The sequence below is a fragment of the Lepidochelys kempii genome, chromosome 12 (genome assembly GCF_965140285.1).
Source record: "Lepidochelys kempii isolate rLepKem1 chromosome 12, rLepKem1.hap1, whole genome shotgun sequence".
NCBI lineage: Eukaryota > Metazoa > Chordata > Testudines > Cheloniidae > Lepidochelys > Lepidochelys kempii.
In genome coordinates, this window is record NC_136391.1 from 32,968,103 (window position 1) to 32,980,114 (window position 12,012).

Sequence of the window (12,012 nt, forward strand, 5' to 3'; positions counted from 1 at the left end):
CAAAGCTCAGTCAGCCATCTCAAATTGCATTGTTGCTTATGTGTACCAAGTTAACATATTCATAATATGGGTAAAATAAGCCACCTAAAATGATGGATGGAAGACTTAATTAGCATCTGTTAAATGTTTTGAGATCTTTGAATGACTGGTGCTTTAAATGCTAAGTATTATGTAGGTTCACGAGTAAGCCTATGAGAGAGAGGGGAGCTGATGATCTCAAGGTGGATGTGACAGACCTACATGTAAGAAAATGCACAATGACTTGTGGTCAGGAACACTATTTGACAGGAGAAGTTTCAAGAGCAGCAAAGGAAGCATTGGGGGAAGGTTGCTAGTTTCATTGCAAAAACCCTAAAAAGTTATTCTAAGATAGTAACTAGCTTGTCAGTGGTGAATAAATCAATGTAGACAGAATTTTAACACAGATGAAAACTTACTAAGATATTAAGAACAGAGTGATGCTGAAAGATTTTTTGGCAATAAATGTCTGGAAAGAACTTTTTTTATATGTATAAATTCCTCTGAGAGATCTATTACCAGAAATGCTGGATAAAGAATATCAAGGGAAACAAGCAATTGCTCTGAAAGAAATATTAGCAGTAAAGCACAAGGATAATATTAGGAAAGTAGAGCAATTGCTCTGGGAGAAAAATGGGCTTTAAAATGCCAGGCAAACACCATTAAGATCTGAAGTGATTATTTGGATAGAGGTTAAAAGATGAAGTCTGTGCATTTATTTAGAGACGCTAGTATATTTCATCATGGGGCAGCACTAACTAGTGAGACAGGACACAAATTGGTAAGCTCCTAGGATTTCTCTTTAAGAATATTGCCTGAAATGTGTTAATTTTCCATATTTCTCTCTCCATATTTGGCAACCACTATACAGATAATAGTTATGTAATGAGTTTGGTGCAGAATGCCAAAGGAGCTAAAGGTAAACACTGACAGGTCAGTTTCCTCCCAACTTTCTGAACAAGCTTTTAATGGAACAGACTAAATTAAAAATGACCATGCAGGTATCAGTGCTTTTTACTGTATGCTCACTTGGATAAGATGAGGGAGATGGGAAAAGAAGATAGGTCATATTTGGGAATCTCAAAGCTAAGGTAGGTACTCTGAGAAACGATCATCCTTGATGGATGACTATATTTTCTGGCCTCAAAGATACAGCCCACGCTCCAAAAACCTGAATCACTCTTAAGGTCTATAATTTTCTTTGCCATAATTTAGCACTGCTGGGTATTATTTGCTCTAAGTAAATTGCCCCTACGTGGGCCCACCAGAGGGAACCAAGTGGAAGGATGTAATCCGCTTTATGGAGATTTGGGTATCTAAACTATTAAATTTTAACACTACACACTATCAAATATGTCCAGGAAGTACTCAAAATCCCAATGAGAAGCAAACGGGGAGAGGGGGGTGGTAAAATAAGGACACCTTTGTTTCAGTTAAGAGACAGGACTGACAGTGCAAGAGATCCATCTGATTTATTGGTTGGACATCTTCCTAGAACAACATGAGCCTGGCTACATAAGACAATGTGTCCAAAATACACTATTTAAAAACAAAAAAAAAATCTAATACAAAATCATGGTCCTATATTCCGACAAATTCAGTATCATGTGAATGGAACTCCTTTTTTTTAGGATGCTGGATCTGCAGAAAAGCTCCTGAATAGAATAATGAAAAAAGCCAAGGCAAAAAAGACTAATCAGAAGCTGTAGTCTCAGGAGGATAATGACTGCTTCAAAAAATACACAGCGATTCAAGTTTAATTTTAAACTAGACAGGAAACTACTAGAAACAGACTATTTACAGAGAAAGACTGTGAGATGTAGTAATTTTTAAAAATTATTTGTACTGTAGTAGCACCGAGGAATCCCAGACAAGGGTCTGGGTGCCATTGTGCTAGACACAAAGACACACCCTGTCTTCAATGGCTTTCAAATCCTGGAGTCAAGAGGACAGGACAGGTGAACTAAAGAGAAACAGGGTGCGAATGAGTAGGAGATAACAAAATTAACAACTTAGAAAACTAGAAAAGGAGTACTTGTGGCACCTTAGAGTACTCTTTTTGCGAATACAGACTAACACGGCTGTTACTCTGAAACCTGTCATTAGAATACTAGAACTTTCAGTTCGCCACTTGCCCAACCAATGGGAGACAGTAGTGATTTGCAGGCATCATGGCAGAGGTAGACTTTAAGTAAGGGTTTAGAAAAAGGTGATAGCTTAATGAGTTTTGAATGGGAGTTCTTCCCATGCAATAGAGAGCTGTAGGGGAGAAAGACAGGTGGACAATCAAAGATGCCATTGCTGGTGTGGAAGTATAACATTGTATAAGTATAGCGTTGTATAAGGGGACATGCTGGATACATTGTATATGACAGGGCATGCCAAAACATGTTACAAAGTATCTGAGGGAGCACATGCAGGGACAGTTAGCTTTTGAATGGAGAAGCAATTAGGATAGAGCCAGCAGGTCTAAGAAGCAGGCATCAGAATGGAAGGTGTGAAGGGCAATTAGTTAAGTTAACTGGAAGTTGTTAAAGGAGATTGTTAAGGGTGGCAGGTAATTGAAGATACGTGACTAATCTCAGGGATCTCGAAGGGTGGTGACTAAAATCTTTTTTCTTCTTTTGTCTGTAACTTCTCTGTAACTTGTTCTCCAAAAACTGTATAAATTAAGAGACACAAGCCCCACTCGGGGGGCTCACTTCTAAATGTATTAGCAGAGCAGCTTTGCTAATAAAACAGAGTGGTCTGATAAATTGTGAGTCTGAGTCAAACTTTGACACTGGCAAAGCAAAAATGGAGGCTGATTACTAATTTATTAAGCTATCTGGTAGATAGGGCCAGGGTAAATGGTGAAGGCCCTTAAATGCAAAGACAAAGAGCTATTCTTTGATGCAATGGAGAGAGGGCCATGGATAGAACAACCAGTTAGGAATATGATCCTACCAGTATTTTGAATGGAGTTCAATGAAGCCGGTGTTAAGGCCAGCTGTACAGAGAGAAGATGCCAAATCTTTTAAAAAATGTTGTATCGATACAAGTAGCAAGACATAGTCACACTAAATTGTTCCCTTCTTGGAAGTTTCCAAACAAGATAGCAATCTTTACTTTAATTAAGAGCAAGAAGCTATTTGAAACTTGATTCAAAACACAGTGCTTGGACAGTAAGCATAGCTTATAAACAGTTCTAACAGGGAGTTTCTTATTCTTCAATGGATTATATTTTAATTCTTGTCAAATTACAATGGCATGAATGTCAGTGCTTTTGCCTTTTTTCAAGCTGTAAATTGTTAGGATTTGGAATTAAATTATGAGGTAGTAATACTGAAAAAGCAGGTGATCTGAGATTATAAAAATTAAAGAAACCTATGTGTAACTGAACATATCCTAGAGTAATTAATCAGAGATAGAGAAAGATGCAAAAAATCTATTCAGGTTCCTATAAAGCACCCATCACCGGAGTGTTTGAGAACCTCAGAGCTTAATACACTAGGGCCTTTTCTCAGGAAAAATAGAATTCCATTAGAAAATGTATTTACTAGGGTGTAGCAGGGTGCCACTCCCCTTCCAGTCTGGGTACGCCACCATGCCTTAGTTTCCCCTCCTCCTGGGCTCTAGAAATATTCATATCCCAACCACGGGTCATTCATTTAACATTCTTCCCCTTCTCAACGTTTGCTTTATTAAGCCACAACAAGAAAACAGTTTACTTGACTCACCTACAGCTTAATCAGTTCCTACCCTGGTCATCTGGGTTTCACAAGTCAGTCCATTTACCTTGCCCAGACACCCCACAGTCCTTCCAGCCCTATCGGCAAGGTTTCCCTAGACACTGGAGAACATGCCAACAGTGACTCCTTCCTCTCTTATGTCTTCCAGCAACTTACATCTTATATGAAGCGAGAAAGGAAACCTTCCTTTTCTCTAAACTGTTTCCATCCCCTCCCAAACGCCTTTGCAATCACTCCAAACAGCTGTGTCCCTTTTTAGACAGTGCTTCCTTGCTAGCCCAGAGAGGAGATCTATATATTCTGTCACAAGAGAATAACCATGACCAGCTAAACATCTATATATTGTCACCCCAACCATGACCAGCTAAACATTTTTAAATAAGACTTGTCCCTGTCATCACTAGGTACTAAAGATATGTGTAACATCATATTAGTTGAAATTGGTTAGTTAACATTTTCTAACGATATATTTTCACAGTATAGACTTGGTCTCAGAGTATAAAGATGCCACAGCAAAGAGTATGCAATAAGGGCAAGATAGTCCAATTGCAATTCTGTTGTGGAAGAGCTTTCACCTATCACAGCTCTCCATCTACCATAGCCAGAAAGAATGTCTATTTTGTTTTTTCTGGGCCTGCTGTGCTGCTATATGCAATATTGACAGTATACCTACACTATCCCCCTCTGATGTCCATTTATAGCATCCATACCACACAACCTATGGTGGACATTAGTCAATATTAACTGAAGAGCAGGAGAAAGACTGGATGGCTAAGCGAACTACTAAGATACAAGAGAATCTTTCATCTGAAGGTCACAGGATCAAATATAGTAGCAGCCAAAAGTCATTAACATATGGCATCTCTTCAGTTCCCCCACAAAGAAGTTAACAATTGAAGCATACTGACTAGACAGTGTGGGGAAGCTGCTGCTGCCTATGCTGTACCTATTCTGCTGATAATTTCATATATTCAGTTCTCTCAATTTGGCACCCCTAATGAGCATAAAAGTTTATTTTAAAATAATTGCAGAGGGACAGGAGAAGTCCACCCTCTAATAAGATTTATCTTCTCACACAAAAAAACCACACTGAGTTGAAAGTGAAACACCAATAGAGAAGTTTATCAACAGCAGCACTACAATACTCACTCCAAGCAATTTCTCACCACTCCATGGCTGTTGGAATCTGATTTGTTCCAAGTTAATGATCATCAGTCAGTATGGGTAACTAGAGTCACAATAGAATCATAGGACTGGGAGGGACCTCAAGAGGTCATCTAATCCAGCTCCCTGAACTCATGGCAGGGCGAAGTATTATCTAGACCCGGGGTCGGCAACCTTTCAGAAGTGGTGTGCCGAGTCTTCATTTATTCACTTTATTTTAAGGTTTCGCATGCCAGTCATACATTTTAACGTTTTTTAGAAGGTCTCTCTCTGTAAGTCTATATATTATATAACTAAACTATTGTTGTATGTAAAGTAAACAAGGTTTTCAAAATGTTTAAGGAGCTTCATTTAAAATTAAAATGCTGATCTTACGCTGCCGACCCGCTCAGCCCGCTGCCAGCCTGGGGTTCCATTCACCTAGGCCGGCAGCAGGCTGAGCGGGACCTGCGGCCGGGACCCCGGCTGGCAAGGGGCTGGCAGCCAGAACCCCAGACCAGCAGGGGGTTGAGCGGCTCAGCCCGCTTCCAGTCTGGGGTTCCATCCGCACCAGGGACCTGGCTGCCAGCCCCTTTCAGCTCGCTGCCAGGTCTGGGATCCCAGCCTTGCCCACATAGAGTCAGTACCTACCTTCTCCCTGGTTCTAGCCCATTCTCTTCCTCTCTCTCTGCATGAGCTAAGGGTGGGAGTGCACTGAGCACAGGGCTGGGGGTGAAGAAGCAGGCTGAGGGTTGGGGTGTAGGGTCTGGCCAGGAGCTAGAATGAGGGAGGGTAGCTCAGGGTTGGGGCAGGAGGTTTGGGTGTGGAGTACTTACCTGGGCAGCTCCCATTTGGTGTGAGGGGTGCAGGTGGGAATGGGGCGGGGGTGCAGGAGCTCCCGTTTGGTGCTCAGGGTGGGGGTGGGAATGTGGGGGGTGCAAGAGTCAGGGCATGGGCTGTGGGGGGTGCAGGAGTCAGGGCAGGGGGCTGCGGGCGTCTGAGGAGCGTGCAGGAGTCAGGGCAGGGGGGTGCTGGGTATGTGTGGAGGGTGCTTGAGTCAGGGCTGGGGTCGGGGGGGCAGGGGTCAGGACAGAGGGGCGGGAGTGTGTGTGGGGGGTGTAGGGGTCAGGGCAGTGGGTGTGGGCTAGGGTCGTGCGGGTGCTCCCAGCCACCTGCCCAGAGCGGCTCACAGCAGGGGGTTGGAGGGGGTATGCCCTGATTCCACCCCCTTCCCCAAGACCCCGTCCCCACCTCTTCTCCACCTCCTCCCCGAGCAGTGAATGCACTGTGTCTCCGCTTCTCCCACTCCTTCACAAGGGCCATCAGCTGATCGGGGGCAGGGAGGGAGAGGAGGAGGGGCAGGAACCCAGCACGCTGGGGGAAGAGGTCGGGAGGGGGGAGCTTGCCTGCCCTGCAGCAGCAGCCGGCAGGACCAAGCTTCTTCACCCTGCCCCCACTGGGGGGGCGGCACACAGAGAAGAGCGGGCCAGGGCGGACAGGATTTTTAATGGCACACTGCTGCCTGCCGGGGTCCCGGCCTGGGTTCGGCAGTGGGCTGAGCGGGGCCAGCGGCCGGGGCCCGGCAGGCAGCTGCGTGCCATTAAAAATCAGCTCGCGTGCCATCTTTGGCACGAGTGCCATAGGTTGCCAACCCCTGATCTAGACCATCCCTGACAGGTGTTTGTCTAACCCACTCTTAAAAATCTTCAAGGATGGAGATTCCACATCCTCCCTGAGCAATTTATTCCAGTGCTTTACCACCCTGACAGTTAGGAAGTTTTTCCCAATGTCCAACCTAAACCACCTTTACTGCAATTTAAGCCCATTGCTTCTTGGCCTATCCACAGAGGTTAAGGAGAACAATTTTTCTCCCTCCTCTTTATAACAACCTTTTATGTACTTGAAAACTGTTATGTCTCTTCTCATTCTTCTCTTCTCCAGACTAAACAACCCCAATGTTTTCAATCTTCACTCATAGGTCATGTTCTCTAGAACTTTAATAATTTTTGTACTCTTCTCTGGACTTTCTCCAATTTGTCCACCTCTTTCCTGAAATGTGGCACCCATAACTGGACACAATACTCCAGTTGAGGCCTAATCAGCAAAGAGTACAGCAGAATAATTGCTTCTTGTGTCTTTCTTTCAACACTCCTGCTAATGCATCCCAGAAGGATACCTAAAAACTCCCTCTCATTAGCACTGACCAGAAAACTCTACCTCTCCTCTGATAGAGTTGTACTCTTATTGAATTTTTCTGCCAATTTTGCTGGTACTGTACTTCACTCACTCACCTTTCAGTGAAGCCTTTTCTTCTAGTTACTGTTTTATTCACCTCCACTTATATGTCCAGAGAGAACTTGAGCAGGACCGTTCCCTGCGCTTCAAGAGGAGATTTAAAATGGTGTCAAGCTCATATCTTCAACTTCAAGATATTCAACAACACTACACAAATTTTACTCCTGACTTACTTGAGAAAGGGAGAAGTTTTGTAGTACAGCATTATTATTACATTTGTTTTTACCTCCTTACAGGAAAAAAGGAGTAGTCTTCAGCTCCTCAGGGACTGTCTGTTAAACCTTTTTTGCCAAAGAAAACCAAAATTCAGAAATCCTTCTGAATATATTTTTTAAAAATTCCAATGACTAATATCTCCATTTAAAGTCATAAGAGCCCCTATAGCAACAATCCTGAAACATATAGATATATTAAGCTCATAAAGACCTCCCCATAAAAAGTTTTCTTGATTTTCCCAAGTTACCAAGAAATGAATTATATCTATTCTTTCTATTCAGTTCAACAAAACTCATATTGAAACAATGTTGTGTGCAAAAGAAACCTGCAAGTGTAAGGAAGTTCATGATAAGATACTAAACTAGACAAAAAAAAAAAACAGGTGGATTTGCAGTACCCAAATATTGGACCAAGTAATTGAGCATGCTGCCATCTGCTACACTTTCCCTGCTAGGGTATGGGGCAAGAAATCAGGAACTAGGTTGAATCAGCATTTCCATCTGGTCCCCACCCAGACCCCAACATGGGGCCAGAAGCAATCCGAGTCAGGTGTTAGGTGGAAGAAGACCAGGAGATCTGGCTCCTTCACTTTCCAGACCCAAGCATGGGTTTGAGAAGCAACAGAAACCTAGAGAGCTCCTTCCCTCCCTCCCCATACACCTTCATAAGACCAGACACAGCTACATAGGATGAAAGCAGAGGCACCAACTTTCTAATTTCCCGACCTCTGCTCTACCCCAGGCCTCGCCCCCATCCCTTCTCCCAAGTCCCCACCACTACCCTGCCTCTTCCTGCCCCCACTACTCCCCCTCCCCCCAGCACCTCCTGCACACCACTGAACAGCTGGTCACCAGCAGGCAGAAGGTGCTGGGAGGGAAGAGGAGGAGCTGATTGGCAGGACCACTGGTGGGTGCTGAGCACTCTATTTTTTTCCCGGTGAGTGCTCCAGCCCTGGAGTACCCACAGAGTCAGCACCTATGGATGAAAGTTCCTTAATCACAGATTCCTCCGCAGTTCTCAACAAGCAGCTTAGAAGTTAGCAGGTCTTATTTCAGTACTGCTGCTGTTAGGCAGACATGCACCCAGAGGGAGATGGCCACAAGTATGTTTTATATTGCTGCTCATGGGCCACCTATCTGCCCTTGCTGACCCTTATAACATCAGCAGGGAAACAGGAAAAAACCCTATGTGAATCTTTAAAAAAAAAAAAAATCAATTGATGACATGCTGTTTAAAAGGATACCCTAAAAAACTTGCATTTAAAAACAATTAATTTAAAAAATTCAGGTTGATGGTGTCCTTTAACCTTTAATCAAAAGGGTAGAAAATGCCCTATGACATCTAAATAAAATGTTTACTGTTCCCTAATAATAGGTAATTCCCATTAAAGGGAAGCTCTCAGGTTAAAATATATTTTTAAAAAGCATTACTGTTAAAAACACTTACATTTTAAGTAGTATTTTTAATATCACTGACACTGTTTGTTCAGCTATTTTCCATTGACTAATCTATTTTCATTGTCCAATATCAGCAAGTTTCACTTTGTTCTAGTGCATGAGAAACGATGTTCCCATATTTGGATGGAAGGCACTGAAGGAGAAAGTTCAAATCCAGATAAACTGCTTTCCTTGATTCCCCTGCCACCCACACACACTTCATTAAAATGACAGGTTTCAGAGTAGCAGCCGTGTTAGTCTGTATTCGCGAAAAGAAAAGGAGTACTTGTGGTACCTTAGAGACTAACCAATTTATTTGAGCATGAGCTTTCGTGAGCTACAGCTCACTTCATCGGATGCATACCGTGGAAACTGCAGCAGACATTATATACACACAGAGATCATGAAACAATACCTCCTCCCACCCCACTCTCCTGCTGGTAATAGCTTATCTAAAGTGATCATCAAGTTGGGCCATTTCCAGCACAAATCCAGGTTCTCTCACCCTCCACCCCACCACACACAAACTCACTCTCCTGCTGGTAATAGCCCATCCAAAGTGACAACTCTCTTCACAATGTGCATGATAATCAAGGTGGGCCATTTCCAGCACAAATCCAGGTTTTCTCACCCCCCCCCCCCCCCATACACACACAAACTCACTCTCCTGCTGGTAATAGCTCATCCAAAGTGACCACTCTCCCTACAATGTGCATGGTAATCAAGGTGGGCCATAGCCTGGATTTGTGCTGGACTTCTCACCCCCCCCCTTTTTTTTCCCGGGGACACACACACACAAACTCACTCTCCTGCTGGCAATAGCTCATCCAAACTGACCACTCTCCAAGTTTAAATCCAAGTTTAACCAGAACGTCTGGGGGGGGGGTAGGAAAAAACAAGGGGAAATAGGCAGGAAATGGCCCACCTTGATTATCATGCACATTGTGAAGAGAGTTGTCACTTTGGATGGGCTATTACCAGCAGGAGAGTGAGTTTGTGTGTGGCGGGGTGGAGGGTGAGAAAACCTGGATTTGTGCTGGAAATGGCCCAACTTGATGATCACTTTAGATAAGCTATTACCAGCAGGACAGTGGGGTGGGAGGAGGTATTGTTTCATGATCTCTGTGTGTATATAATGTCTGCTGCAGTTTCCAGGGTATGCATCCGATGAAGTGAGCTGTAGCTCACGGAAGCTCATGCTCAAATAAATTGGTTAGTCTCTAAGGTGCCACAAGTACTCCTTTTCTTTTTACTTCATTAAAATATTTGTTAATAGTAGGCTTTGTGATGCCTTTTTACCTAAACCTACTGACACGCTCTATATAAACATGTTGCACACACACATATTAAGGAAACAAAGGATGCTTATGATATTTCTCAGCTTTTGGAGACAGAGAAAAGCCCAGGGGGTTTAATTCTGCCCCTGATTTATTTTCACCTAGGGAAACCCTTGCATTTATATAGATTCTACCTTAAACCCTGCCTCCATGTTTTTCATCTAGCATAACACAAAAACCAGCAACAAGTTTAAACATCTCAGCTGACCCACAGTACATTTTTATTATATCTGAGCTCCATGTGGTATTAGATTGTTTGATCATCAGTGCTGCTTTTAAAGCATTTGCAACATATTTTACAAAAAGGATAAGAATGTCCACATGGTGGTGTATTAGCCATGAAAAGTAAGAACTAATTATGACTCTAGGGGAGAGAGTGTAGCTAACCAAATTAGCTATAGTAATTTATTTTTCACGATTGATAGTTTATTTTTTCATTTTTCAATAGAAGTGCAAAACAGATTGGTCAGTATTTGTTTTTTGAGTTTTCACTAACAATACTGTTTGGCTTTCTAGCACTGTTTTTATTAACTTTAATTAATGTGTTCATTCTGTTATACACAACTTTAAAGACAAAAAAATTAGATATTGGACCTACGCTACTTGTTAGTATTACTTTAAAACATCTATCATGTCAAGGATGCAAAGTTGTAGATTATATTAACCGTTAATTTTCATACAAATTACTAAAAAAAAAATATATGTAACAATGGATATGTGCTTGCAAACTTCATAAAAGCAGCCAGTAATTAAGTTTCCATTCAAGTAACATTGATTCATTTCCCAGAGAACTCAAAGTTAACGACAATCTGCCCTTAACTTTGAGTGATCTGGGTATATACTCTGCTATGTCAGAATATATAAAATCACACTATTCTATTATAGTTAGACACCATATCAGTCAAATTAAGAATAACCCCTACATTTTCCAGCAAATGCACTATATTACAGTTAATTTGTATGTTGTATTGAGATACATCCGTGAAAACCGGGATGCATACATCTTATACATAAGGCTAGGATGTACTAAGGAAGTACTGTTTCTACTGAACACAAACTGACAAATGGTCACTGCTTTATTTACTATTTATTATCAGATCAAACTGTAAGGGTGTATTTTCATCACTTTTGCTGACAGGTGTTTTGCCAGGCCATTCTCTAAGTGTCAAGATGCATTCATTAGATCAGAATCACAGAAGGACAACAGTTCATGTAATGGAATTTTTTTTCTTGAATGCTTTCAACATTTTATTGCCACATACAGTGAATCATGCTTTGGAAATCAATGATGTATAACAAAAGTTTATTGCAGCTAGCTCTCTCTCTCTTTCGCTTTGTAGTCACTCTTATTCACATTCTTTTATAAGACTGTTTTTCCCTCTAATTGCCAAGTAATCCTTAAAGACAGGAAATGGTTTGTTAAATTCACTGACACCCATATTGATGACATACCATGCCCCAATAGGAATGCAAGCCACCCTGGAATGAAGAGACCCCAAGGATGGGCTCCGCATATGAACATAAGCCGAAGAAGAGGTACACAGAGGAGGGAGCTGGCCAATGTGGATAAACTGCTCCCATACTTTTAGGCTTAAGCTGTACCTAAACATACATAGATAGACCAAAGTAGACAATAGGTGGACAGTGGCCAAAGCCGAGCCACCAGACACTTTTGAGAAGTCCGCAATATCTTTTTTACTTACTTATTCTAATTATTGTTATTGCCAGGTGAAACATGTTTCTCTTGGAGTCTGGACCTCGCCTTTACCTTGACCAAGAAATTTGGACGAGGACAAAAAATAACTGACCATTCCTGATCGACACCGTGCTTCAATT

At 42.2% G+C, this 12,012-nt stretch overlaps 1 protein-coding gene across 6 annotated transcripts in view; it reads right to left on the reverse strand.

The window, feature by feature from the left end:
• The window catches only part of CMC2 (C-X9-C motif containing 2), a 47,975-nt gene that overhangs the window by 35,363 nt on the left and 600 nt on the right, over positions 1-12,012 (reverse strand). For 2 of the 6 annotated variants that reach the window (XM_073308018.2, XM_078848128.1), the window contains exons 2-3: positions 11,880-11,944; positions 7,184-7,271 (exon numbers count right to left, since the gene is read on the reverse strand). The exons of 2 other annotated variants lie outside the window; for them this stretch is intronic. The gene's annotated coding sequence lies outside the window, so the exon portion shown is untranslated. The remainder of the gene's footprint in view (positions 1-7,183; positions 7,272-11,879; positions 11,945-12,012) is intronic. 2 more of the 6 variants (XM_073308017.2, XM_073308021.2) reach the window with 2 other exon arrangements.